Genomic DNA, 6,972 nt, shown 5'->3' on the forward strand with positions numbered 1-6,972 from the left:
TGACGAGCCCCGGTAGTAACCCGCAAAAGTTGTTTACGGACGCGGAATGTCGCGAATCAACCCGCTATGGAACTCTCTCGTGATCTGCGGGAGCCAGAAATGACCCGCGATATATCCATGATGGCTGAAGTTAACTTGTGGGAGTGCGCATGCTGCTCTTTATGGTTGCTAGTTGATCCTCGTGAGTGCCCAGCTGACACACCGTTAGTGTTTCATGGTGGCACTGTGCCGGGGCTGGAACATCTGAGCGCTTATGTCACCCGCGGGAGTTGAGCGCGCACGCATGGCGGGAGTTGAGCGCGCATGCATGGCGGAGGGTTGAGCGCGCATGCATGGAGTGTTGATCCGCGGCTGCATGCATGCATGGCGGGGTAGTGCATTATCCGCGGCCCGCGCATGCATGATGGTGGAAATGCTCATCAGCGGGGACGCATGCATGCATCGTGGCGAAGTTTTCCACAGGTGGTGGAGTGTTGATCCGCGGCTGCACGCATGATGTATGAAGGCGTAGTGTACTATCAGCAGCGGCGCGCAAGCATGTCGGTGGAGTGCAACATGTGCATGGCGCGCATGCATGGCGGCGGATTGTTCATCTGCGGAAGCACACGCATGGCGGCGTAGAGGTGATCAGCGAGACACGCATGCATGCACGGTGACGCGATGATCCTTAGCTCGCATGCATGGTGACGTATTGTTGAAACCCATCGGCGCACATGAATGGTGGTCGGGTGCTTACCTGCGGAGCTTGCAGGTGACCCGCCTTGGTCAGAGTTTGTTATGTCGGAGCACGGCGCCCATGAATGTTGTCGTCTTCCAAGCTCATATTGTACTATTTTTGACCCGCATGGGGTCGTCTTCCAACCCGCATGGGGTTTTGATCCGCGGTGCGCATGCATGGCGGCGGAGCGGTTACTCGCGGGCGCGCATGCATTGAGGCGAAGTCTTCTGCGTAAAACCGAAGGCACGGAGTCATCTTCCGACCCGCATGGTGGTTTCCGCGGGCGCGCATGCATGGCGACGGAGTGATGACTCGCGGGCGCGCATGCATCATGGCGGAGCATGGATATTTCCGCGGTGGCGGAGTTTTTCCGAGACTGTTAACTTTAGTTGCTCCGGTGGTGAAGGAGGAGCACCGATATGCGGGTGTGGGATTAACACGCCATCAATAACTTAACCTGCCGGAGTCCGAGGTTAACTTCTCTTCCCGCAGGTGTTGATGGCATTGCCAACCCGCAGGTGTTGATACGCGGATCGCGGCTATGATCCGTGGGTGGCATTGCCAACCCGCAGGTGTTGATACCCGGATTGCGGTTATAAACGGGTTTTTCCTTCGCACGTGTGTAAACTTTCTTGGACATTTTATACTTTGTAAAATTTGCTTTTCATCAAGCGCGGTGCAGACAAGCGGACTCCGTGGATCTAACAAGTTAGAGGCGCGGCTCCTCGGCGGAGGTGGTGGGTGATCCTTAACGGTGTGCATGCATGGAAGCGGAGACTTGATCTCCGATGGCGCGTATGCATGGCAGCGGAATCTTGATCCTTGGTAGTGCGCATGCATGGCGGCGGAGTGGTGACTCGCGGGCGCGCGCATGCATGGCGGCGAGTTGAGCGCGCATGCATGGCGGAGAGTTGAGCGCGCATGCATGGAGGAGAGTAATCGCCGGGAGCGCGCATGCAACCCGCTGTAGCGGAGAGTAATCGCCGGGAGCGTGCATGCAACCCGCTGTGGCGGAGAGTAATCGCCGGGAGCGCGCATGCAACCCGCTATGGCGGAGAGTAATCGCCGGGAGCTCGCATGCGACCAGCTATGGCGGAGTAAAATCGCTGGGAGCGCGCATGCAGAATCTGAAGTTGACCCCCAAGGCTTTGATTGCGCCTCGCGGGAACTTTGCTCACGGCTCGCGGAAGCTTATCTTGTGGAAACTGAAGTTGACCCTCAAGGCTTTGGTAACGCCTTGCGGGAACTTTGCTTGCTAAAGCTGTTTATGTTATCCGCGGAAGATGCTCCTATGTACCGCGGATGGGTTATGCGGACGCCGGAGTGCGGATGGCGAGCACACTGATTTTTCTGTCAATTTTCCAACCCTTAATAGTTTGGTGCTCTAATCAAGGCAAAGCATGTGCGTGCCTTTCAATATGACCTCCTGTCACCTTTTCAGATCTTGTTCCCTTGTATGAGACAGTGCCCTCATTACCTTTTATTATTATTTTGTATGACACCATAAAATATATTCATAGATTTAGAGATTTTGAATATCCACATCAGGTAGGTTTTATGTAAAAACCAACAGATCTGAAAGGATTTATAGATCTATGAATATGAAATGTGACTATTGCTCAAACGAACCCAGATCTAAAAAAATCATAACTAGATCTGGTATATTTCACTTAGAAAAACACAGATCTAAGGGTTTTCCCCAAAGTTTGGTGGTATTTCTCCTTGTATATTTCCGGATCTAGAAATATTTTCAGATCTGCGGATTTTTGGACTTCCATAGAACAGATCTGAAAGAAGAAATCGTAGATCTAGAATATTTGATGAACAGATCGGAGGACCGAGACGAAAAACGAAGTGTGGTTCGTTGCCGGTCCCACGGATGGCGCCAATGAAGAAGCACGAAACGTACCAGGCATAGTTCGGATCGTCTTCTACGGGATGATGTAACCAAATCTCGCTCTCCTCCGTTCAGATCTGCAATGGTTTTTGGGGGTGTGGAGGTGACTGCTAAGAAATCTCGATGATCTCTTGTTTACAGACACAAAAATGGTTATGGTGGTGGCTCTTATTGAGAACAACAACCCTTAATAAGGAGGTGGAGACCTCCTTATATAGGGAGCCTCATGGCCACCATCATGGTACCCTAATGGGCCTAGCCCAGTTAGGGTTACCTCCACAAAACCCCCTCAGCCCAATAATATTGTATTAGTCCATATAATAAAATAAGCCAGACATAATAAATTAAGGTCGTAAGCCAGGTTTAGTACCATACCCCTACATGCTCAAAATCTAACAGTATCGTTCAATTTTGAGACGCCAAATTTATCTCCGCCCAATTGGGTTACAAAATGGCTTGAAATAACAATTGCAAAATAGAAATATAGATGACCACTAAATCAAAAAAACCACCTAATCAGAAGTCTTAGCGGTATAAAAATCAAATGATGCTAATGTTCCATAAGCTATTGTGCATACCTATCAACAACTTTATCAAGCAATTTTAGCATAATCTCTATTGTCTTTGAATGCCTCTCATTAATGACTAAAAGCCAACCACATTAGCATCCAGGTCAATGAAGATGCAACACTATAACTTTTCTAAATGTAAAAGAAAAAGGAAAAACTGAAGTGCCTTGGCGTCCCAACCCGACTTGACTCGATGAGTACAAAAGGTACATGATTTTACGTGTTACTCAACCTTCCCAACCAGCTAAAAAAATTGTTCCTCATCCCATCACTATAAACTGTTTCTGTAGGCAATAGGAATCAATTTTGAGTTTCGGAAGGGTGCAACTAAAGGTCTAAAGTGATAACCAATTGAACACATACATATTGACTAACCTTTCAACTAAACTCAATTTGTGGTTCTTCAAGTAATTCCTCAAATTCATTAGCGGTGTCAAGAATTTGTGTTGATGTGCGTCACATTCGCATATAATACTCCTATATATAAAAATAACATGTTATAGATTATGCAATAACAACAGAATGCCTACTCCTAAACCACAGCCAAGAACTACATAATTGATAAGTAAAAATGTCAAATGTTAGTTCACATGTATTAAAGCTGTGAGCAAAGAGCATAGCCAACTTACATCAATATCAGTAGTTGCTATTATCATAGTTGCAACTGGAACCAACAAACACCACAAAAACACTAACCTGTCAAAAAGAGTTGAAGATACAATCAAGTCAAGGAAAGACAATTAAAAAACAGAAATAATCACGACTTTTTAACTATTAGTAAATACATTTCTTCGTTCAATAAAATTGATTAGTATGTGGAACTAACAATAACCTTAAGGAAACAGTTTTTGACTACACAAAGCCTCCCCTGCACGACACCTGCTAATTAATAACAACTAAAATTGCAAGAAACCAAACAAAAGGCAATCAAAAATCAAACGTAACATAGGTCAAACGTGATACTAAACTTACAAAGTCAATAAACCCTAGGTATAAGCCCCAAATATTAACCATGACAAAATAAACAATAATAACAACCCACCAAAAGACGAATGTAGTGTCTGATTGCGAATGTTTGAGTGTTTGTTCCACCTGTCAATTATGCATCCAATACACAGAAACAATAAACACAAAAAACTTAAAACAGAGATATAGGCTTTAATCGCTAATGAAATTAAAGGATAGAGACTACAAACCAGTGGGTAGGGTAGATGATGAAGATTTCTCATCATCACCAGTATTCACCACCACCACCATACACCACTGCGGTCGTCACGTAGGGCTCCAGAATGGAAACCGGCGACGCTCGAATATCCACCGTCGCCGCCGTTTACGGTTCCATTACGGAAGCTTGCAACGGATGCCATGCAGTAAGAGGCCACCAGAGCACTGCAGCCACCGTAAAACACCGCTGGACAACCACTACCACCTAGGGTTTCCAAATGGAACCTGTCAGGCCAGCAGTAGGTTAGCTGGAGAAAAACACCGAAACGTGCGCGCCTAGGGTCTCCAAGTAGAATTCGACTGTGGTGGGAAGAGAAAGAAGCCAGGGAGAGAGAGAGGAGTCGGTTATGCGGTTGTAGCAAGAGAGAGTCACTGGGTATATGTGATGCCTGCAAGAAGAGCACGTCATTGAAAACGTGTAAACCAAAGAGAAAAGGCAGTGGACAGGTGGAAAGTTATGACGCACATGTTGAGAAAAGCAAAATAAAAAACGGAAGAATAGATGCACAACATCTAAAGCATGGATAACAACTTGGGAAGCAACAAAACTCCCAAAATTGTTATATTATAAACTAGTAATCTAACCCGCCGCAACTGGTACCATATTCATTGCATATAGACAACATTGGGCCGAGTTGTTATCATATTCTTTGCATATAGACAGCATTTGCATTGCAGCTTGCGGCGGGTATATTCTGTTTGCTCAGTATTGCACCTTACGTCTTAACTTAAAAATCATAATTTATAAATATACGGCACGCTAAAACGTGAATTACAACAATGTAAGTATGTCAGTTTTTTTTGTATCAAAATACAAAGGCGTTCATGTTTCATATCAACCCAACTATGACTTGTATATAAAGTTTTCCTTTTTGACTTGTGACTTAAATGTCGAATCTTAGCTTGGTTAGTCTTCGCTCCACAGTCCATACTAAATGATCTTGTAAATCTCGTATCTTCATAACTAAATGTATGAACACTTGAAATGCATAAAAACTTAAAACAATATGGAACCTATGGATGATATATTTACCTTCATACTGTCAATTGCAGCCACAATTTCAAGTTCTAAAGTATATCCGGTTGCAGGAAAATCTGAAATAAATAACTGTCAAATGGACTAACAAAATTTTGTTCATAATAGTAAAACTTACACGGGTAAAACTTGATCACGATTTCATGTTAACACGTCTTTACAAATGCGGAAAGTCAGTACTTGTTTCATTTCCTTTATTTGGTTTTCACTAAAATCAATTACTGCATACAAAGTAAACAAATTAATAGAATTTGTTCAATTAGGCACTCAATTCACATATTGAAAATGTGGTTAAGAGATGAATTCACCATAGATGATAGAGGCGTAACGGATAAATTATTTTATCCGTGAATCATTATAAGTTAAAAATGGTTGATTTAAAAATTAGTGAGTAGACTCGCTGCCTTGAATAGCTATATTATGAACTGGACAAATTACATGAATGTCAATTAGTCACCAAAGTGACACAAAACATACAATGATCAATTGAAATATCAAGCAAATTTGCACATTTCAAAATGTAAATACGCATTTGAGCAAGTAATTCAACTTCTGTCAAAACTATGATAAGAAATAAGCATGAAAAGTAATATACCTCCTCTAGATTTCCTTATTCGAAGAATCAGTTTCCTACATAAACAATCATTTTAAGTAGTCATGTGCCGTTCCAATTTAGCATGAATCATACTACCTTTATACGGTAAATAACATTTGAAAGATAATGAACAAAGTACAACTGAGCAAGTATTATTCACCTGCTTAAGTAGAGGTTTTCCTTTATTCAATTTAGAAAAGAAAACCTTTGCAGCGTCCCCTCTTATCCTACCATCACCATCCAAACCAAAATAACATAAGTATGCAATTAGTAACTGGTTATACCAAATAATGAGAATTTGATAAAACCGTTAACTAATATTATACATTCACATGAAAACATGAGTGTAAAATGATTAGACTGACAGATTCAAATGAAATTAGAACCTGAACCGAGCCGCAGTTGAACCATTGCTGATAGATCTTTTTATGAGCCTTCATCGGTTTGGTTTCCAACGGCCGTCTAACAACCTGATTTAAACCATATTTAAAGTCAATATTCTATAAACAAAACAATGTAAACAGTCGGTAACTCACTTACCTAAGCTCAGCTGTCGTGGGTGGCTTAAGAATCACTAATCTGAGACACGCAATCCTTGATCGGTTCATCGTAGCCTCGCCGGAACCCTAGGTTTGGTTGCTGGTAGTTCAACTCAAACTCGAGGAATGCTCCCCAATGCCCTGCCTCGCCGTCGCCGTCGCCGTAGAAGATGAAACGGTACTGCCACCATTGTTGTCGTCCCTTGAAAAGCCAAGCATTCTTTGTATGCCTATTTGGACACAATAAGTTGCCAAATGAATTTGAAATCAAATGAAGGTAGGAGAAGAGGGCCAAAGGATTCCAGGTGGGTTATGGAGATGAAGATTGTAATGGACACGTGGTTGCAGGCAACAGTGTATGAATCAGAGGATAAGGGTACCAAACATAGAGCTG

At 43.3% G+C, this 6,972-nt stretch overlaps 1 long non-coding RNA gene across 2 annotated transcripts; it reads right to left on the reverse strand.

The window, feature by feature from the left end:
- Positions 1-5,757: 5,757 nt before the first annotated feature.
- LOC143624698 (uncharacterized) lies at positions 5,758-6,685 on the reverse strand. Of its 2 annotated transcripts, none has more exons than XR_013152158.1 (3): positions 6,580-6,685; positions 6,040-6,509; positions 5,758-5,869 (listed from the first exon to the last, which is right to left on the reverse strand). It is a non-coding gene; the product is annotated as an uncharacterized LOC143624698 (long non-coding RNA). The 2 variants fall into 2 exon arrangements; XR_013152159.1 differs by having other exon boundaries at positions 6,040-6,266; positions 6,426-6,685.
- Between the last annotated feature and the right edge of the window lie 287 nt (positions 6,686-6,972).

The sequence above is a fragment of the Bidens hawaiensis genome, unplaced genomic scaffold, assembly GCF_021521415.1.
Source record: "Bidens hawaiensis isolate Kalapana, Puna unplaced genomic scaffold, B.hawaiensis_p1.1 tig00000416_1, whole genome shotgun sequence".
Lineage (NCBI taxonomy): Eukaryota > Viridiplantae > Streptophyta > Magnoliopsida > Asterales > Asteraceae > Bidens > Bidens hawaiensis.